A 22,678-nucleotide genomic window follows, 5' to 3' on the forward strand; every position below is an offset into this window, starting at 1 on the left:
GACAGAAGAGTGGATTGCCTACACCACACAAACAAGTCTAAGCAGTGAGCAATATCTGGCATGTAAATGTGCAATGAATGCCATCACCTACCATGTGTTTCAAGCTGGCACTGCTGCCAGATCAAACTGATACCTAGATGAGCCACCGGCATCCTATATGTGGTTTATCACACTCATTTAAAATGAGTTCATCTGAGGATTTGGAGCGGCAGGTCCTGCAACCAGTTGGTTATAGGACTTGAAGGGAACGGATTGAAGGAGCTGGGTTGAATGGGAAGGTAAAGGTATTTCCATTTTTTGTTTTCATGTACACATGGGCTGGAAATGTTGCTGTTGTTTTTGATGTTAAATGTATTACCTGCCATTCACCAGCAGGTTAAGATTACCGTATTTTTCGCTCCATAAGATGCACTTTTTCCCTCCTAAAAAGTAAGGGGAAATGTGTATTTGTCTTATGGAGCGAATGGCGCTGCGCAGCTCTCCCTCTCTGTGCAGCGCCCCTTCAGTGAAGCGGGAGGAGAAACGGAGCCCCTTCTGTTTCTTCTCCTGCTTCGCTGGAGAGGCGCTGCACAGAGAGGGCCACCTTAACCTCACTGGGTTGTTGTGAGGTTGTTGTGTGATAGCCCTTGTTTAGCCCCCTGAGCAACTTAACAAACAGACAGGAGAACATTATTCTCGTTTTCCCTCTTCAATCAGTCTTGGATTCCATCACTGCCTAAACCATGTGCCTCTGTCTCTCCAAACGGCCAGATGATCCCATTTTTTTTCCTGGGGCTTTCTGTGAGAGAATGAAATCCAAGCACTGATGCCTGTTAAAATGCTTCTCCTGTTCACTTGCAAAATCAAGCTTTTGAAAAGAGGCTCTACAGAAATAAAAGATTCAGAATATTTTTCTTGTTTTCCTCCTCTAAAAACTAGGTGCGTCTTATGGTCGGGCGCATCTTATACAGCAAGAAACATGGTAGTTTAGATCTCACAGATGTAGAACTTGGAAGTGGGGAAGTACCGTTCCATTTTGGAGATGGCAAAGTGCTGGTCTCGGTGGAATATTTGCTTCCGAAGGATGCTTCCAGACTGTTGCTGTGTTTGGGTGGAGTTCAGTCACATACCAGCAAATTCAGGTTGTGCGATTAAAGCTGGTTTCAAGCTCTTGCACAACAAAACTGCCCAAAAGGTGAGACTTTTTGCAATAAGGAAGGTGATGAGGAAAATGCACTGGGAAGTGGGAAATAAAGTATCTTTAAGACGTCTTCTAAACTCCCCACAAACAAATCAGGATGAATTCTCAATGAGCAGGTCACCTGGAAGCAACCCAAGTGTCCCTGGGAATCGGGTGGTAGCCACCTTGAGGGAGTTATCCCCAACAAATGTGAGATGTACCCCTCTTCTATATAGAATGCCTCTGGCTTGGTGTAGCTGAAGCACTATGTTTCTGAAAACCACATCTCTACCCAACAGATACGGTTTTGCCTTAAGGCAAAATAGTACATACTCCGTATTACTCTTTCCCTTCTCCATTCTTAAGTGTGCCTTTGTTGTGCCCTGCAGCACAGCAAGGCCCCACCAGAGCGTAAGGCAGGGCAAATTTTAGACAGGAGGCAAATCGCAGCACAAAGAATCATGCTGCGTTCTGGGGGATGCGGAGCTGTGAAGTTGCTTGGGCAAGTCACAAGCTGAAACTGAGCCTTTCTATGGTAGCAGGTGCAGTCTAATGGTTCGCACCACCTGTCCTGGGAGATGCCGCTCTACTGAAAAGTGAGCATCCTTCTCCAGTAACCTTCTACTGCAACTAAGCAGGAGAGACTCAGGTCTTCCTTCTGCAGTGGAGTCATCTGAGTCAGATGATGGCAGTACCACATTATCCAGCTGGGGGGTGGAGATGGTCTTGCATGCCTTTCCCCTTCCACTCCAGAGTCCTCCCCTTCCTCCCCGTCATATCTTAGAATTGTAGAGTTGGAAAGGACCATGACGGTCATGCATGAATCTTTTCCCCCAGTGTGGGACTCAAACCCAAGACCCTGAGATTAAGAGCCTCATGCTCTACTGACTGAGCTAGATGAGGGGATATTACTCCAGGGTCATGGCAGCCTTCTTGGCACAACAAGCGCAGCATGTTCCCTTGTCTGGCTGCCTGTTTGACAGGGTCTTTAAGTGCTCTCCAGCATGGGATCCCTTCGTTTTCATTGGAACAACTTACATCCTTTGTCACAGATGGGTGAGCGGGCACTTTTGTGTAATAAAGAGATTTTGCTGGAAGGAGTCCAGCACAGTGGATGAGCTAGATTGCTCTGCTTCTGGATGGCATGTTTTCCCCATTAATTACAAGCCCATCAGTTTATGCAAAATATGAAAACATTGGCTGGCAAGGAATTGTTCTGCTCTTCCACCTCACAGCTAACAATATTGACTCTGACTGTCAAGAAGACAAATCCCTTACAGGAATCTTCCATAATTAAGGCTATATATTTCTTTAGTTTAACGACCTACTGGATCGGCACTAGGGACAGAGGAATCTCTCGATTTCACTTCTCCTAGTTTCTCACTTTTCCAGTCTTTAATCCAGGTCTCCACATTTCTGCATCAGTTTGCAATTTTAAATTCATCAGTATTTTAGTGCAAAATTCATTTGATACACATTTTTTTTGCAAACAATAGTTCCTAATGCATTTCCATTAAGATGCACATTCTTGTACACATTACTTTGTTGGAGAACTGCACCACAAAATTTGGAGAAGTGCCTTTTTTATATTTTTAAAGGAGAGCTGTGTTTTGGTTCACTGTTTTGGAAAGCACAAATTATGCAGGTTTACATTAAAATCATACCCAAACCAAATTTCTACCCCATTTGCTAGTCGACATCAAGAGGCCCTTCCTATATTGATGTCAGGATCCATACCACTTATTTGCTCCCAGTTCTGATAAGAGTATGGTAATGGCTGCAGAGGAAATGAAGAGAGATCAGAAAGATTGCAGGAAGTCGGTAGATCAGTCTGACTTTTTAACCGGAAGAAGTATGAAAATCAGGAAATTGTAAAGAGTTGAGGCCTGAAAGAAGGATGAACTGTGTCCTTATCTTGAAGCTTGTGGATATATGATGGGGCGTTACAAAATACAATTAAGAATTTTGAAATGTATTTCACCACATAATCTCAAATACAGCTTTGCTGCTAATTATACTGGGGTATATTTGTCTTTTTCCCTTTTAGAGGTTCTAATATATTTTGACTAAGAACTCCTGACTGCACTAAAACTGCCGGCCAGAGGGCCTCCGGCCCTCCTCTGGAGCCCCATAAAGGAGCCTTTTGTTTTAAATAAACACTGCCAATACCAATTTATCACTGCTGTTGATGAAAGAGACATTTGGCTCAGTTCACAAACCAGTTAGGCAGAAGCATTTGAGTTCAAGCCAGATTGATTACTTCTGTTGACTTCAAGTGATGATATTGCCACTGTATTTTGGACAGCCCAGCATATTAGGCAGACCAAATAATTTTCAACCCCAAAACAAGAGGACAAAACTAGGTAGCCTCCCAGAATTTCCCCACTGTTGATGTGATATCGGATCAGATTCGGTGGGGGAACAGGAGCATAATGAGTGGGAAAACAAACAAAGGAAATTCAGGAATTGCTCCTTCCACTTCTGTTCGCAATAACTTCTAATGCTGGTTTTTCATTCAGAAAACACCAGTTGAGATGCTATCCATGTATCTCCTACATGTTGTCTAGTTTAACTTGTTTGAGGATTAAGTGCTCCGGCAGCTTGTTAGCATCCTTTGACATCCTGTTGTGATGATCACTGAACTCACACCAGTCTGATTTGCTCGCTCCATGTCAGGCAGGTGTGGCTAATAATCCCTGTGGCGCTTCAGATGTCCCTGAACTACAACTCCCATCAGCCTCAACCAGCTTGGCCAGCCATCCTATTAGGACACTTGTTCCTCGTTGTCTTATTTACTATTGCTGCATTTTACTCCCAAGAAGAGCCACGTGTCAGATTCCCCCCCACACACCTCAGGTGTTAAAGCGCTTTAGCTAACCTTGTGCACCATTTGACCTGGACCTTGGACAGAGAAACCATCTACTTTTCTGCTTCTGGCAGCATAATGTTCTTGGCTTGGCTTGGACTCGCAGAGTGGCGCAGGTCTAACCAAACACCGAAAGATACTAATACAGGTTGGTTATTCACATTTTCACTCACAATAAGCTGCACTGAGTGCAGTAGAGCCAGCTTCCTAGTACATGTGCTTAGGACTGTTCAGCTTATAGAGCAGGCATGGCCAAACGTGGCCTGTAGTTTTAGGACTACAGTTCCCATCATCCCTGACATCTGGTCCTGTTAGCTAGGGATGATGGGAGTTGTAGTCCCAAAACAGCTAGAGGGCCATGTTTGGCCATGCCTGCTATAGAGCTTTCTGCTTGATTTGATTTGGAGCAAGGCAAATACAGTAGTTACTCTAGACTTTGGGGGGAATCTAGATATCTTTTGTGGAGAAAGCATTTCTGTGATCTGGAAATGTAGGCAAGAAAATCGCATTCCTTTGCAATTTACTATTATTTATTTATCATTATTATTTATTAAATGCGTATACTGCCGTATAATTGTAGACCTCAGTACAGTTCACAACATAAAATCACAATATAAAAAAGAAAACATATTATGAAACCAAAAACAAACCAATAAACCTCCCCTTCCACATTTTAAAACCCTCCCCACTCCATAATTCTACTAGTGAGTGGAGTGTTAATGCCTCAAGCACCTATTGGATGATGCCTGTGATGTCACACATGATCGGTGTTATAAACATCCGCTCACATTTAAATACCTGTGCTATATTACAGCAGGGATGGGTAACCTGTGGTCCTCCAGATGTTGCTGAACTCCATCAACCCCAGCCAGCCAATGGTCAGGAATGATGGGAGCTGGAGTCCAGTAATATCTGGAGGACCACTAATTTCCCATCTCTATTTTACAGGTTTAAATACTCCACCACTAGCACACTGCAATGTGCTGGTATCCTCTTTCAGAGTGGGAAGGTACTGTGTTAGCTGGATCAATGTGGCAGCATCTGGCCTGATCACCACTATGCTAAGGCACCTCCAGTGATGGAGGCCAGAAGCTACCAAGCAGCTATCAGGTGACTCAGAGGGCAATAATGCCCTACTTAATCCTGTAAATCCTCAGATTTGTGCCTGGCTCGTTCTGAGTATCTTGGTACTAGAGAGGGGATCTGACTGTTCTCCAGCTGGGCCCACTCACTCATCTGTTTATCTACGGACTTGCCCAGTGGTGGAAGGAGTCCCTCTGGCACATGGGGTGGTGCAAACCGCCCATAGGGGCAGGGCGAACTGTCCATAGGGAGGGCTGGGGAGCACAGCGCCCATTCCCGCTCTCCTCGGTTTTTGCTCGCCTGCCTCTCCCACCCTCTCCCCTGCCTGCCTGCCTCCTCCATGTGGGAGCGCGGGGTAACAGTGCCCCCGTGACTCCTAACCCAGGGGGTGAGGAAATCATACCTGGGGGGGCACGATCTGGCCAGGCGACCAGGCCAGGGGGCGCTCCACCACGGCAGCCAGGCCAGGGGATGCATTCTGACCTGGTGGCCAGGCTGGGAGGTGCACCCCGCTGCAGTGGCCAGGCCGGGGGTGAGATCCGGCGTGGTGGCCAGGCCGGTGTGTGTGATCCGGCCAGGCCAGGGGGTTATCCAGCACAGCGGCCAGGCTAGGGGTGAGATCTGGCTTGGCTGCGATCGGACTCGGTTGGGATTTTGTCACACACACCCCTCAGGGATGGCACCAACCCCACTGCCTCTGTACTTGCCTGCTTACTCAAAACTCGCCTCTGGACCGCTAACTTTGACAGTGCTTGCTCTGCAGTAGGAAAAGCTGGGCTTTATGACTGGGCTGATCTTGATTTGTGATGGGTAATTTGGAACTCTCCCAAGCAGCATTCAAAAGTCAAATGGGTGCATGTATTTTCCTAGAATTTGATTCATCACATGTTTCTGCTTTTCAGAAATTATAAAAGATGAGAAAGATTAGCTACAGTGGAGAGACTTCTAGAGAAGTCTGGCCTTTGTATTCAGGCCAGATGAGCTGCCTCAAAAGGCAAATAGCCCTGGGGTAATTATGGAAATGGGACGCAGGTGGTGCTGTGGGTTAAACCACAGAGCCTAGGACTTGCCAATCAGAAGGTTGGTGGTTTGAATCCCCCTGACAGGGTGAGCTCCCGTTGCTCAGTCCCTGCTCCTGCCAACCTAGCAGTTTGAAAGCACACCAAAGTGCAAGCAGATAAATAGGTACTGCTCCAGGGGGAAGGTAAACGGCGTTTCCATGCGCTGCTCTGGTTCGCCAGAAGTGGCTTGGTCATGCTGGCCACATGACCCGGAAGCTGTACGCCGGCTCCCTCGGCCAATAAAGCGAGATGAACATTGCAACCCCAGAGTCGGCCATGACTGGACCTAATGGTCAGGGGTCCTTTACCTTTACCTAATTATGGAAATGTATATATGGGGCGGTGCAGAAATGAAGAACAAACTACCTATGCAGACTGGTCCTCAGCCCCTTGGAGCATCTGGCTTGTGTCTAAAATAGTGCTAGGTCTGCTTCTACAATGGAACTTCCACAACCCTTGATGGGACAGCCCAGATTTACAGAAGCCATCTTGGTTTCTGACTTGATCCCAGAATGTCCCTCTTTTCCTTAGGACGTCCCTATTTTCATCGGAGAAATGTTGGAGGGTGTGGAGGTGTGGAGTTATCTGACTAGCGAGCCATCTGAAGGCAGCCCTGAATAGGGAAGTTCTTTCAGTTATTTTTAATCGGATCAGAATATCAAAGAAAGAAGTATTTGTGTGATACTATAGCAATTTTAGCAGTACAAAAATCAATATGTCTTGGTTCTACTGCCCACTTGGAGATAATAAAGCGCTCTCTCTCTCTCTCTCTCGCGCTCTCTCTCTCTCTCTCTCTCTCTCTCTCTCTCTCTCTCTCTCACACACACACACACATCTTTAGGATATTTTAGGAAGAAACATAAGGGAAGGATCTTTAGTTCTTGTACCAGTGAGTCAAGCATGCAGTAATATTGCCATTTTGATGACACATCCATACATGTTCAGCCTTGTTAACCTTTAGAGGAACATGAGGAAGCTGTTGAAACTACAAGAAAAATGTATACACTATTGGCATTTGTGTGCAAAATGAGTTTGTAAGCTTTAAAAGGTCTTGCTGGCTCCAGTCCAAAGTACTTTGTGCTCCTACATTTGTAGTATTTTGAAGTCAATTTAGTGGCTCAGCAAGGTTGTATGGGCAAAGTGAATGACAGCCGTAGCTCTTTAAGAGAGGCCAGATTGTGAATTAGAGTTAGAAACTAGCACCAATAATAATAATAATAATAATAATAATAATAATAATAATAATTTTATTTATACCCTGCCGATCTGGTTGGGCTTCCCCAGCCACTCTGGGCGGCTCCCAACAAAATATTAAAATACATTACATTAAAATACAAACATTAAACATTAAAAGCTTCCCTAAACATTCTACTTAGAATGTAGAAGGTTTCAACCTTAGTGCTAGGGAAACTTCTGATACTCTCCTAATCAGAATTTCCTCCTTGATTTGGGAGTTCTGAATGAACTGGGTTTGTTAGAATAATAGAGTTGGATGGGACCTCAAATGTTACCAGGTCTAACCCCACGTCTTCTCTGATGGATGCCCTTCTAGTTTCCACTGTCAAATCAAATTAACTCCATCTGTTTGACAGTCCTTCAAATATTTTTCATTTATTTCATTTAAAAATATTTATATGCCACAATATAGAGAGCTATTATTGTAAACTGCTTTGTTGTGGTTCGAGGACCCGACCCCCGCAATGTGAAATGAATACACAAGGACACGTGATAAAAGGTTAATGGGCAAGGAAAGGCCACAACTTTATTGATTACAGCAGTGAAAAGGTATTGGCTTAGGCATTGGATCTCTAAAACAAGTGGGTTTATTCACCAGTAGGTGGAGCCTGTTGATGCTAATCCAACTATAGGCTCACCCCTGATGTCACCGAGGGTCATGCCATGGCCTCCCGCCAAGCAGGCATCGGACAGAATACACGACCGCCAGATTCCTTTAACGGAATACCCAAAAATTGAAGGCATAGGCGATGGCCACACCTAGCCCTTCAACACACCACAACACATTATTCCAATGCCTAACCTACCCACCAATACCACAAAAGTTGTGACGATTGCTATGAGGTAGGCAAAAAAACCAAAAGGTCTAATGCCAAATGGAAAAACTCCTACCAGGCCCCCTGGACAACCAGGGCGACCAACCTAAGGTCCATAGCAAGGCCAATGACCTAAGCCCTAACTCAAAGGGAGTGGAGGGTGGGTGACTCAATACGAGACGACGGTGAAGAATGAGGCCGGGGAGAGGCTGGCGCTGCAGCAAAAGGCTGCTGAGCACGCCCCCTCGGAGGCACCTGGTTGGGTGCCTGCCGAGGGGCGTGGGCGCCAGCCAGGAGAGGTGGAGGCAGGGGGCTAATGCTCCCTGCTAGGGGCGGTGCTCAGGCTCCCACCCACAACCATTCCCCTCTCTTCCAGGGAGGAGAGTCTTTTTTTTAATAAGAAAAACACATACAAATTAAAACCAGAGACCATCAATTAAAGACCATCAATCATAGAAAGATGTGTTATTAGTTGCTTAGAGAAGCTGGGTAGAATAAAAAAAGTGTTCGGCCTGTGTTTTAAAGATTGAAAGAGAAGGCACCTGCTGAATCTCTATTGGCAGGGTATTCCATGACAGTGGGCAGAAAAATGGTTTGAAAATTGTTAGCTTTTGTCTCTTAATCGTCTCTTCTCTAGGCTAAATATACGCTGTATGAAACTTGGTCTACCGAACCGAACCAATACTTTAGAAAGCCTCCATAGTTCTGTTTTCTCTCTCTTCATTTCTGAGAGAGTGTACGCACATTTTATTTTAGACTCAATGAAGCACACATTTCTTCTATATAATCCACAAACCATCTAGATCTATTGCATATTTGTTGCCCCCTGAAAAGTGCTTCTTGAGAAACGAGTTCCATTCCAAAAATGAAAGGTCATTGACGATTGATTTTCGCATTGCCCCACTGCATCTCCAATTGGAAAAAAAGTTGGCCGTCCCATCAGTGGGAGTTGTATCCACCCCTGCCCAATGGCATTGTGGGTGGGCATTTATCAAGATGGTTATCATCACTTCCTCCTTCCCTCAGCTGGGGCAGGTGCAGGAAGGAAAAGGCTTGCGTAACCTAATCAAGGGGAAGGTTTTCAAATGTGTATCAGGTAACTACACCCATCCTAGTGTACAGCAGCAGGATCTACAGTGTTTCCCAACCTTGTGCCTCCAGATGTTTTTGGCCTACAACTCCCATCATCCCTAGCTAGCAAGACCAGTGGTCAGGGATGATGGGAATTGTAGTTCAAAAACAGCTGGAGGCCCAAGGTTGGGAAACACTGATCTAGATAGAAAGCAACATGCTGAGGACAAACATGAACGATGCCAGAATGAGGAAAAACTACATTTCTGTGCTACAAGCAGGTTAGTGTGAAATACTGTATTTTGTGTGGTATAAACTGATGTGAGAGACCTGTGGTTCAGCAGGGCCAGTTCTGGGGTGACTTCCAATACATGTTTGGTTGTTTTGCTTATTTCTTGCAAGAAAATCTGTAATAATTTATTTAATTTTTAAAGCAAACTTGATGAGAGTATTTACAAGCTTGAAGGCTTGAGGGAAGTCAGAAGAGAGGAACGTTAATGTTAAAGTCTTGAATAGCTTCCCCCTTAAAATCAGTGTGGAGCAGGAGCTGGATTGCACTCCGTAAGTTTGCAATACTTGGCATATGGGGAAAACTTGAAAGGAATGAGTGATGCTTAGAGTGGGAAAACAGAAAATTGAAACACTATTTGCAGCATCAATCATTCATCTAGCAAGATGCAAAACACACATTCTTGTCTTTTTATCATCTTGCAGATAGGCTCCTGTTTGGCTAATTATTTCCCTGAGGTGGGAAGAGACACTTTGATTTGTGGTGACTCATAACATGATGAACGATGGCGGAAGCTTATTCACACTCTTAGAGTATCAAATGATAGCTGCAGTTACCGTATGAATAACACCTTTAATGGTATAGCTATAAGGGACTGCCTTCTGCCGTAGCCCATCTCGGCTGTTTACACAGGCTCTCCTCACACTTGGAGCTGAGTGACATTGAAGAACAGTCATTAGCACTGTCCTTTTACGATCATAATTTTGAATGCTGCTCAGTGCAAAAAAAATAAAAAGCCCAGCATCTCCTATCATATAAAAAACAAATCTAGCAAGGTCCTAAGCAAAGATAGTGATGGGACACCTGCCTAGAGTGGACATCAAACAGCATGTCATTCTGCAACAGTTTGGAAGAATCAAATCAGTTGTCAATGTAGGATAACAAGCCTTGTATAACCAAAATGCTTAAGTCTAATTAACACATGAAGGGGTTAATGCCATAGAGTAAGTTGTCCTGCCTGGCTTAACTAAGATTACTCTCCCTCATCTTGGGAGGAATGAAGTCAAGCCTATTGTTTCTCTCAGTCTGCCATGTGAACTCTGGGTGTAAAGAGGTCTGGGTTGGTTGCTCCAAGCTCTCGGACCACACGAGGTTAAGACAGAATCCTTCTGCCTGATATGCTGGCACTGAGAGTTATGGATGGTGGTGGAACATTCAAAGAGGGTGATGGGTCCTGCATGGATATGCCGCCTTCTTCTGGGATAATGTTCTGGTGGCATAACTCCCAGAACTCCCATCTGTGATTGGCAATAGTTTAACTTGGGAGTCGAGACTTCTAGTCAGGGCAAGTCCTGTGAGAAGAGCCAAAGAGGATGATTGCCTAACTCCTTTGAGATGTGCTGTGTTTGTGCCACATCTTCTGTGGGTGCTGATTTTGATTGACAAATCCTGTGGATAGTTACAACTTGGTAACATGCAGAGTGGCCCTCTATGCACTGGCTGCAAAAATAATTAGGAAAAGGGAGCTAGATCAAATCACTGAGTTGTTTTGGCAATACAAAGGTTTAACCTGAAATCAAACTAAATTTAAGCTTGTTGGTTTCTCTGGTATCTTCTCTTACATAATGGATGTCAGCTTATTATGGATGCTTGTTTTGTATTTTATTAATATTATTGCTACAAGTTTGTCATGGCCTTTGGCTAGAACAATAAACTACTGAAATGAACTACAACTGAAGCTCCACTGAACTGGGAACAGAGAAAAGAAATGGCTTGCAGTTTCAGGTAATGTTGAGTGACATTCACAATAGCTGTGCAGACTTGAATAGCAATGAGAACTGAGTCAGCTTTTGGGAACTATTGCGAAAAGGTGTGTGTGTGTGCGCGCGCGCGTGCACCTCTGTATGTGTTTAAATGCAATTAAGCAGGTTCACAGTTGATTACATAAGAAGAAACACTGCCAGTTTTTCATACCTGCAGTAGCTAATTGTAACTCCATTCCATTTTTTATATATATATTGACTTGGCAAACTTTGAAACACTTTGATCCAACATCAATTTTCTCTTTTTTTAATGCATAAGATTTGTTCTTACAAACACATAATAAATATTGTTTCTTGGCACATGGATGATTAGAAAGGAGGCGTGTTTCCTCAAAAAAGAAAAGCAAAACCCACCATTTACAAAGGCACTTGGACAAGCACAGAGGTACACACTAACTGCATTACATTTGCATTCTGTACAGTGCTATACTCTTTGCTCAGAGGATAATTTTCCCAGACAGTTGAAGGTGGTTTTGAAGATGGGTTGCAGCTTGTGGTGTATGTATATTTTTTCTCAACTTTTGCCTTTGATAAACAGATATTTATTGTCTCAAAACCTGCCTCGCCTGTTTAGCTACAGTGGCAGTCAGATCAAAGATGTGCTCTGTCATTCTTTTCTGAGCCAAGTACTGTATTGCAAAATTCAGAGATATGCAAAAATCTTAGCCTAATTATGTTCCCAACCACACATTAGTCCAAGGGGGTCAGTTTGCTTTGCAGTTCACAGAAACTGAAGTCTTCAATCCTTGACATAGGTGCTCCTCTGCAAATGGCTTAGGTTCAGATTTGCTTCTGCAGGGACATTATATAAAGGCCTATTTTGACATGAAGTGGTATATTAAATCATTGTCATCTCTTTCTTCCTTGAGCCTTTTAAGAAACCAGTGATTGGAGGTCAAACTTGCATCATTTTCCTGCCTCAAAGAGTTGTCTTTTTCTTGATCGTTTATGGAAATAGCCACATGTGGGTTCATCTGTGTGGATCTAGAAGAGGCCCTTAAAGGAACAATTAAGAAAAGAGCTGTGAAACTGCGTGAGATGAAAAATCCAAAACAACAGCTAAAGCCTATGACAGAGTAATAAACAAGTAAAGGACTTGAAACAATGAAGTGCCCAGGTGCTCCAAAGACAGTGTTCAAAAGACTAATCTACCTGAATATAAACACTGCCTTGGAAGCACATCAACTTTATAACCAGCACTTTTTCTGCTTGAGAATAACAAACGAACAAAAAAGCCCTTCCTTTCATCTCCCTTACAAACTAATGTAGCAAATGGTATCAGTATGGAATTGGCAGAGGTCTGCTTAGTTTTTATCTTTTTTACTGACAGAGCAACTAAAGAGAACTAAAAAGAAAACCACAGTTGGGATATTGCAGGATAATGCTAAATTATAAGTGCCCATAGTGCTTTCTGTTGACTAAATAACATAGCCATATCATGTATCCTCTTAAAGGCTTTGATTAATACGTTTTTGGATTCAAGTGATGCACCTAGTTTCAAAAATGCCACCGGCATGAGGTTTCCTTGTCGGATGGTGCCAGTGGAGACTTATATTTTAAAAGCTGACTAATTAATGTGAAGTAATTAGGATACTGTTGAATTTTTCATTGGAAGTCCTTTCTCACAGGTTACACATCATGCTGTATGTTCATATCACAGTTCAAAATGTTGCAAATACAACTAGGTAATGCAGGTGAAGTAATTGTTGCAACAGCATAACCCTGTAAGGTCATTATTATACAGTGGTACCTCGCAAGACGAATGCCTCGTAAGACGAAAAACTCGCAAGACGAAAGAGTTTTTCGTTTTTTGAGTTGCTTTGCAAGACGAATTTCCCTATGGGCTTGCTTTGCAAGACGAAAATGTCTTGCAAGTTTCAATGCATTCCTATGGGAATTTGGTTTCAATGCATTCCTATGGGAATCCGTGCTTCGCAAGATGAAAAATTCGCAAGACGAAAAAACTCGCAGAACGAATTAATTTCGTCTTGCGAGGTACCACTGTACTCATATTGCAGAGAGGGAAACCGAGGTTAGTGAGCACCACAATTTGAACCAGGGACATTCATAGCTCAGCCTCCATACACATTTAAAGCACATGACTTCCCTCAAAGAACCATGGAAACTGTAGTTTACCCTTGCAGATCTACAGTCCCCAGCACAGTTCTTAGTGGACTATAGTTCTCAGGATTCCTTGGGGCAAGTTGTATGCTTTGAACGTAAGGTGTGTACTCAGACTCAATCTCTTAGCCACTGTGCCAAAACTGCAGCACATTCCTTTGTGGCATCTGTTAGCAGCTTTGTTTCCCATTTGGGGAGAAATGGGCTGTGAATATTTGAACTACATCAGCAATTAAGTACTGACGACAGCTTCACACTTAATAGAGTTGTGAACACATCGCTTACAAGTTTCCACACATTAAATTGGCTGATCTTCAGGAAAACAGCTGATGAACAGCCCTTTGTATTGCTACTTCTGGTGTTGTTTTACAGGTGCCGAATGGTTAAACTTTTTCGGACTGGTTCCATTTAAAGGCGACCTTATCTTATTTGCACTTTTTAAAACAACACAAGAACTAAAACACAACCACCCTCCAGAATTCTGCAGCTCTCTAACTTTGGCAGTGCTTTTCTCCAGCCAAGTAATGGGTACTAAAATACTATACCTTAAAATGTGTAATGAAAACAAAATAATATATAGGAAATGCATTATATTGGGGGGGGGGCTTTGCAAAAATGCATGCATTCAGCAAAATTGTCCATAATGTATGTAGTAGTGGTGTTAATAATAATAATAATAATAATAATAATAATAATAATGTAATAGAAGAAATCTGTGCTGAAGTGATGATGAATTTTCATGAGGACTTGGGTTTAAAAACAACAACCACAAACTGATGTATTTAAGATTGGGAAAATGAAAAACTGAAATTGACAGATTTACTCCTCCCATCCCTGACACTTGACCATCCTAGCTGGGCCTGGAACCTATAGGACTTGGAGTTCAGCAACATCTGAAAGGATACAAGTTCCCTACCCCTGGCCCTAAAGCATTATCCAGCAGTGGCGTAGCGTGGGTTGTCAGCACCCGGGGCAAGGCAAGTAATTTGCGCCCCCTAACCCGTGGATTTGCGCCCCCTAACCCTAAGCCCCAGATGTTGCTCCCGGTGCGGCCCCCCCGCCCCACCACGCTACGCCTCTGTTATCCAGACCTTACAATTCCTTGTATGCTCACCTCTGCAGCAGAAAACGCTCCATGCTCAAGGAGCACAACTGAATCTTGGCATTCTCAAAAAAGAGATGTTCTCAAACAACGTGCTACACTAAACACATAGTTTGGCAATGAGCGCTTGTTCTTAAAACTTTAAATGGCAGCCAGTTTGGTGGAGGAGGGTTGATCAGGGTCTGGTGTATAGGGTTAACCCTTTCCCCAATGCCAAATTATTGACCCCAAACTCCCTACTCTTCCCCCAAAGCCACTATCTGACACAAGGCAAAACTACTCACTCAACTTAACAAGCAGTTAGGCCATAAGCTCTGACACAAATTTATTGCCCCCTTTTGTTATTGTATCACCCCCTCCTCTCAGTTTAGCAGGAGTTGGGTCTGACAATGTGGAAGAACATTTCCAACATCACGTGCACTGATACAGTGCTTGTTATTAACTTTGAACTCCAAGAACTTAAAATAAACTTTTGACGTTATCAGAGGCATTGCTCTACATTCCTCCACTAAGTGAAGTAAGGCAGCTAGACACCAGAGACACATAGTTGTCAACGTTTCCCCTTTTTTAAGGGAAATTCCCTTATTCCGAATAGGATTCCTCGCAAGAAAAGGGAAAAGTTGACAGCTATGCAGAGACACCTTGTGCGTGAAAATTCTGTCCAAGAGGGGATCATCCCTTGGCACAACCTTGGTTTTTTTTTGTTTTGAGGTCAATTTGCCTGGGACTTTTAGTTTTGCTTTCTATTTTATGTTCGGTTTGTAACTCTCTGCAGAAATGCTTTTTGTTGCGCTTTCATGTTTCACAATGTGCAGCAGGTACGGGAAACTTTTTGGTTCCTCATACCTATCGGGAATCAGCCTCACAGGTCAGATCCTGATAGGTATGTGGAACCTATTGGCACGTGGTCAAGTCAATCATATGCCATAGTTATTCCATCACACAGTCAACAGGTGCAGTGGCGTAGCGTGAGTTGTCAGCACCCAGGGCAAGGCAAGTAATTTGCGCCCCCTAACCCGTGGATTTGCGCCCCCTAACCCTAACCCCCAGATGTTATGCCCAGTGCAGCCGGGCCCCCCTGCACCCCCCACGCTATGCCACTGAACAGGTGGGTGGCTTTGCCAGTCTCGGCTTAAAAGGAAGAGTGCGGGGGACTTGCAGAGCCTGTAAGACACTCCTGTTTCAGCCTGAAATGGGGCACAGGGGGCTGCCTTTAAGCGCTTCTCAAAAGTGCTCTTTGAAGTATCAGTCTTCCTCTTACATTTGAAGGAGAAGGGTGGTGGCTGCCTCAAGCAACACTCCTCCTTTAAGAGTCCTGCAGATAAGCAGGTGCTTTTGGAAAGACTGATTATCTCCTCTCCCAATCACCTGATTGGGAGATGAAGAAAGCAGCTGCCTTTGGGAAAATCACCTGCGTGTGGGAGAGTCCTGCATGCCGGCAATCTTCCCCCAAAGGCAGCTGCTTCCAAAACAGGCAGCTTCCTTTGGCAGTGGGTGGGGAACAGGTGTGCACAGACAAATGGAGCCCTGGGTGAGCTGGTGCTGCTATCAGCTGTTGATTTCAGAAGCTGGAAGGGAATGCAAGGGACACTCCAAAGAGCAGGGCAGGGAGGAGTCTCCACTGAATGGAAGCCACTTCTCCTTGCTTGAGCAAGGTTGCACTCCTGCAGCCCGTCGGGTGATGGGCAAATGGGATTGTGCTTTGCTCCTGCAAGGGAACAATCAGGAGACGATGCTAAGCTCCCAGTTGTTTCTTTGAAACCCCGGCCTAACCCATCACACACCTGACATTTTAGAATCATAGAATTGTAGAGTTGGAAGGGACCCCAAAGATCCTCTAGTCCGACCCCCTGCAATGCAGGAATCACTCATCCAATGTGGGGCTCAGACCCACAACCTTGAGATTGTAGGGTGGGCAGGCATGGTATCTCCTAGACTGCCTGGCAGGCCAAATAGGGGGGCATGACAGGCCAATATTGGCCCACAGGCTGGAGTTTTCCCACCTTGATGTAAGCCATTCTGAAAGTGGCTAATCAAAGTTTGAAATTAAAATGCATGGAGAAAACCATTTGCACATGAGTGCTCCCATGCTCATAAGCAGTCTCTTGTGTGCAACGATCTTTGGCACAGATTTAAATTGGCTCCTACTCCTTACTCAACACCAATTGTTTTCATTTGTGCCCACAGGATTTGTGCCTTATCTAAGAATGTAATAATGTTGTGGGTTGAAGGGCACTGGTGGGCAATATCTGGGATAGTTTAGGTGTAGTTCAGTCTGCTTTCCTCACAACAAGTTGAGGTTGCAAAGCACAGCACTTGCTCTCCTCTCTATTCAAATCTCCCTTTGTGTAGAGATTTTCAAAGGGGATACAAGACAAATCTGAAGAATCATGAATTGTGCAGACTGTTTATGTTAGCCAGATTTCATATGTTTCCCTCGATGATGGTGAGAGGAAGATACTTAGCTCTCCCAGAATCAGAGCGTCTCTGCAAATGTAGTAAACAGGAACCTGATACTTTGGAGCATATTTTCCTTTCTTGTGATTTTGGCATTTATGCCAGAAGACAATTATTAGAGGCCTTACAACTCAATAGGCTGATTTCTATGCTACCAACGGTTCAGGACCTGCTTTGGGACATAAATGATCAAATTACTTTAATAGTGGCTGAATTTTTGAGTGCTGTCCATGTAGAAAGACTGGGCCATTATAAAGAGATTTAGTGGTTCTTAACTGATCAGTGATGTGGTAGTGTTGTATTATTTATGCAAATTGATTTTCTCTGGAGTTAAAGATCTGATTGGGACAAACCTTGTGATGCTGAGCTCGTAGTTTGCAGAATTTGTATACGCTGTCTGTTTGATAATGTGTTGTTTGCTATGCCCAATAAAGGATATTTGATTGAACAAGTGGAGAGGTATTAAACTAGGGCACAGGGAAGGCTGCAGCTTAATGATTGAGGAAGAGGCGTGGGTTTTAGAAGACCCCATAAAACTTGAACTGCAGCATTGATCAAGTTGAAGTCAGGGCCGTCTTTACCCGGGGATACAAGAGGTGCAGGGCACCTGGGCATCAAATTCTGGGGGGCACCAGGTGCCCGCTGCTGAAGCCGCCTAAGCTCTTAACTATCTACCTGTTATCATCAATAGTTATAAGTATAAATGTGGTGGTGTGGCTGGCGTGCAACTTCTGTGGCCTATGCTTTTGTAACCTCTAGGTTGGACTTGTGTGATGCATTATGTGTGGGGTTCCCTCTGAAGACAGTTTGGAAACTTCAGCAGGTGCAAAATTCAAATGGCCAGATTGTTCACCGGGACAAGATGGTTCGAGCATATAACACCAGACCTGGCTCAACTGCGCTGGCTGACAATGAGTTCCCAGGTTTCAAGTCCTCACAGACCTTATTGAAAATGTCAAGGACTGAACCTGGGATTGGCATTCTACCTTGGAGCTGCAGCCCTTCATACAAATCCTGAAGGTCAGGACATGGTATAGTATTAGGATTTTTTAGACAAAGTGTAATTTCCCTTCTTTCTTTAAACATTTTTTTTATTAAAGATTGGTTTACAACAGTACGTGCAATGTCTCTTTTTCTTCAAGTTACATTTTCTGCAGATCAGTTTCATTTGTTGAGACGTTAGTGTTACATTAGGAAGAAAAGGGGGGAAGAGGTGGAAGGGCCATGGGGGTGGGATGGGGTTGGGTGGCGATGTTTCTATATTACTTAATGTATGTGTGGGGTTTTGTGTCAGCGTCGCTTGTGCAGGTTTCTCTTTACTATTCGTTCGTGTTCCTTTGGTGGTGAGAGTGGTTGGGGTTGGCCTAGGGTGTGGCTGGTTGCTTGTGATTGGCTTGTTTTCATGTGTGAGTGGGATGGGTGGATGTTTTTGAATCAGGTTAGCCATATTGATTTGTATGCTGTTGGTGGATTCTTGTCGTTCTCTTGTTGGGCTGTGTATGTGATAAAAGGGAGCCATACAGGGTGAAGGCCATCTTCTTCCATTTGTCCCCGTGTCAGTTTCAGTTTCTTAGTTAGTTCTTCTAATAAGGCTATTTCCCATACTATTTGGTACTGTTGGTCTATGCTTACTCCTGACAGGTCTCTCCAGTATCTGGCTATGGTGTTTCTGGCTGCTTTTAGGTGGGTTATGAGTTCTTTGTGATGTGAGTGGGCATTGTTGACTTGGGAAGATATTGTAATCTCCCTTCTTATTTATGTCAACCCTGCAAACAGTATTCAGTCATCAAAGGAGCTACAGAGCCCAGAACTATTTACAGTATCCACTTGTATGTGCCTTTTTAAGAGCATGTTGTGCCCCACAGCAAAATAGTCAAGGCAGGATCTGCCGAATGAGTCACTGAAGCTTTAAATCAATTATTGCCTTCTGAATCAATCTCATGGTTGCTCAGCTTTAACTTACTATATTCATTGCTATAGCAACTGCTAGATATATGTGTTTTATTGAAAGCAAAAACCGCGCTCTTAGATTTTATTGTTTTAGACTTGCTTGGGTTTTCTTTTTAAAAACAAAAAAAACCCTCGATATTCTTGTAATACACTTTCAAAATTCAACTACTTTGTTAGTTTTGAAAGCATATACCACAAGGATGGTGGCGAAAGAAGAATAGGCACATCAGTTTGGAAATGGATACATGCTTAAGTGTAACTTGTACCTAATAACTGTTTTGTGCCTTGATTTGTGATTGCCCCCGTGCAAAGTCAAAACAGGCAGGCAGTTCTGCCATTCACGCCTTGCATGTCATCATTAAAAGCCGGAAAGAACAGGCCTGAGGCATATGTTCTCTGTGGTTTGCTAACAGAGAATGCCTCTAGTTCAGCTACAGTGGTTGCTATCACTTAAGCACATCCTGTTTTAAATACAGATTAAGGCCAAAGTCCTAGTTCCGATTAGGAAGTCACTCCCATTGACCCTGGCTGAACTTGCTTGAAAATAATCAAGCATCCAGTTGGGGTACATATCTTAGTTTAAACCCTATTTAGAAGTGTCCACTACTGGGAGTTAGTGGCAAAAATAATCAAAATAAATTTGACAAGCTGATTTCTCTTTCCACAAGACCCTTAACTTGAAACTCTAGTCTTACTCAACAGAAAAAGGAGGTTTTCACAGTTACAGTGGTACCTCGGGTTACATACGCTTCAGATTACAGACTCCACTAACCCAGAAATAGTGCTTCAGGTTAAGAACTTTGCTTCAGGATGAGAACAGAAATCGTGCTCCAGCGGCACGGCAGCAGCAGGAGGCCCATTAACTAAAGTGGTGCTTCAGATTAAGAACAGTTTCAGGTTAAGAACGGACCTCCAGAACAAATTAAGTACTTAACCCAAGGTACCACTGTACTTTGCATTTTATATGGGTGTTACTGTTGGTTTTAGGGTGTCCACTCTCTTTTAATAGAGATTTCACCGGTCTTGAATACAGCTCCATCCAGCCTGGAAGGTTGTCAGATTGAGCTTGCCTTGAAATCTTGCTAAAGTCTTCAATATTTCCAAGATGAAAATTAGCCTCAGTCACCATATTCATGCCATTCACACATTCAGGCCATTTCACATTTTTATTGGCTGGAAATGACATCACACACATCATCGCCCAATAGGAAATACATGCAGCACAGCGAAGTAGCCAGGATGTTTTCCACTGTGCTGAGCAGTACAGACAGTTGCGTGTGTTGCAAGGCTGCCGAATTTTATCTGACACACATTAAATTACCTTGAATGTAAGGACTCTTGCTTGTCCAGCACCCGGTTCTCATCATGGGCATAGGTAAACATTGTGCACTTGTGTGTCTGTGCATAAGAGAGGGCAATTAAGGCTTACTCAAAAGAGGCATATGACTAATGGTTGCAAGAGCTTTGCAAAACTGGTGCCATGAAAGGGAAGCAGGGCAGTACTAAAGAGATGCTGTAACCTGGAGCAATTCATGAGGCTTGCCATTTGAACCCAAATGGGCCTCTACCATAAAGATCGCAGAGAAATGGTGGATCTCTGAATCCACCTCTTTCCACTTCTCAGGCATGTACAAGACTCCTACGATGGGAGAATGACTAGAAGCCTACGTGTGATAGCACTTATGCCCACTGTGGACCTCAAAGTTGTTGCTAACTCCCATCAGCCACCTGATGTTGCATCACTCAGCAGCTCCAAGAGCAACTCCATGTTGTCCTGGCTTTTCCCACAAGCAAGACCTGAGCGCAAGGGCATTCTCCACACTTGGGATTCCCAGAAACTGGATTCAGAGGCATATTGGAGGTTGAACACCTCAGAAAGTAGGAAAGGGAGGAAGAAGCTCAATGAAGCGTCAAAAGCAAGCCCATGTTTATTGTTTTGCTGATAGACACCAAATATTAGGCTAGTGGGGGGAAATAGGCAAGGAAAGTGTCCCACAACTGTGATCGCTGCCATGAGAAGACATAGCTCTGTGTCAGTCTAGTCTCTGATGGCGGAAACACAAGACCTAATTGGGTCAGTTTAGTACAGGCTTCCTTCATCAACAAATTAGATGCTATGCTTCTTATGTGGTTTGCTATTCTGCTTCCTTCACAAATAGTTGGTGCAGTCTGTGTGTACAAGAGAGAGCGCTGAATTGGTACTGTATTGTTGCAGAAAAGGGCTTTAACCCTTTGCCCCTCCATGGTCCTGATCCAGGTGTTTCCATTAGCACCATTTGGCAGAATATTGTAATAGGTGCTAGAATTTAATTAAGGTTTGGGGTGTCAAAGCTAATTTCCGTGGAGGTGAAAGCCGGACTCGTATGTGTATTTAAGACAGACCCAGTCCCAGTGTGTTTTTAAGCCATGTGCTAGACTTTGCTAATCCCTTAATTAAGCTAAATGTCAAAAGCCAGAGCCGTTAGCATGTCAAAGGATGGAAGGACAAATCTTTCATTTGCAAACGAGTGGATTTCCTCCCTCCTTCATTTGAGTTTAGTTCATAATAACAATGCCACTATTTTAAGTAGGTTACAGTTGAGAACGGCAGTTAAGAGTTAAGCAACAGAGTTACTGGAGTGGACTGGAAAAAGTCAAAAAGCAGGATGCTTATGTCCGTTTTGAAACCAATGTGGTGGCTATGGGAGAAGCCAGAACCTCTTGAGGGGTGTTAATGCTGTGAACCCCTCAATTGTGGGCTTAGGTTGTATACATGTGTAAATAAACAATATATCATAAAGACACCACGGTCTCCGCTGTGCCTCATTTCCAAAAGGAAACACAGACCCTCACAAGGACATCTGCAGCACCTGGAATCTTGCACAGCTCATAAATTGCAGTGGCATATAAAAATATTTTCCGTAAACTGTGGAGGGAGGCTTGGCCCAGTCCTTATATGCAAAATATTGGGCTGCACATTTAGTACAGTGGTACCTCGGGTTAAGAACTTAATTTGTTCTGGAGGTCCGTTCTTAACCTGAAACTCCTCTTAACCTGAAGCACCACTTTAGCTAATTGGGCCTCCCGCTGCCGCCGTGTGATTTCTGTTCTCATCCTGAAGCAAAGTTCTTAACCCGAGGTACTACTTCTGGGTTAGCAGAGTCTGTAACCCAAGTTACCACTGTAGTTACTTTAGTTTAGATATGTTTTAAATCCAACTCCCATCAGTCCCAGCCAGCATGACTAAGGGAGCGTCTTGTGTGCAAACTGAAATGTTGACAGGACACTCCTAGATTAGAGGAAGGGGCACCATGGAGTGGGTGTGCAGTTCCACCCATCCTTGGGTGGGTTAAACTAACCTGGGTGAGAGCCAGATGGCTGTCAGGAACAATATAGCGATGCAACTAACAGCCAGCCATTTGTTTCTACATTCTTTTACGGTTCTGCCAGTGAATGGTTTCATTGTCTCGTTGTGGGTTTTGCAATATATTTTTATTGGAGCAATAGCAATAATTGGTGGCAGTGGTTTGGTGATTGAGGAGGAGATAATGGAGCGACTTGAGGTGGAATAGAATGGGGTGAGTGATATTGAAGGAGTCGTAGATTGGCTGGATGGAGAGGAGTGGTGGGAGGAACCAGCTGGGCCAGGGCAAGAAGGCTCTGAGATTGGGATTGCTGGTGGGACAATGATGAATGAGAAGAGGGAGCAGACTGGAAGGAGGAGGT

General features: G+C 43.9%; 1 protein-coding gene across 7 annotated transcripts in view; it reads left to right on the forward strand.

The window, feature by feature from the left end:
• Positions 1–22,678, forward strand: part of PRLR (prolactin receptor) — a 106,826-nt gene that overhangs the window by 33,830 nt on the left and 50,318 nt on the right. Inside the window, exon 1 of one of the 7 annotated variants that reach the window (XM_081929665.1) lies at positions 123–278. The exons of 5 other annotated variants lie outside the window; for them this stretch is intronic. The gene's annotated coding sequence lies outside the window, so the exon portion shown is untranslated. Of the gene's footprint in view, positions 1–122; positions 279–11,289; positions 11,306–22,678 lie in introns of those variants that run through there. One more of the 7 variants, XM_081929666.1, reaches the window with a different exon arrangement.

This window comes from Podarcis melisellensis (assembly GCF_964234715.1).
Source record: "Podarcis melisellensis genome assembly, chromosome: 11".
NCBI classification, from domain to species: domain Eukaryota; kingdom Metazoa; phylum Chordata; class Lepidosauria; order Squamata; family Lacertidae; genus Podarcis; species Podarcis melisellensis.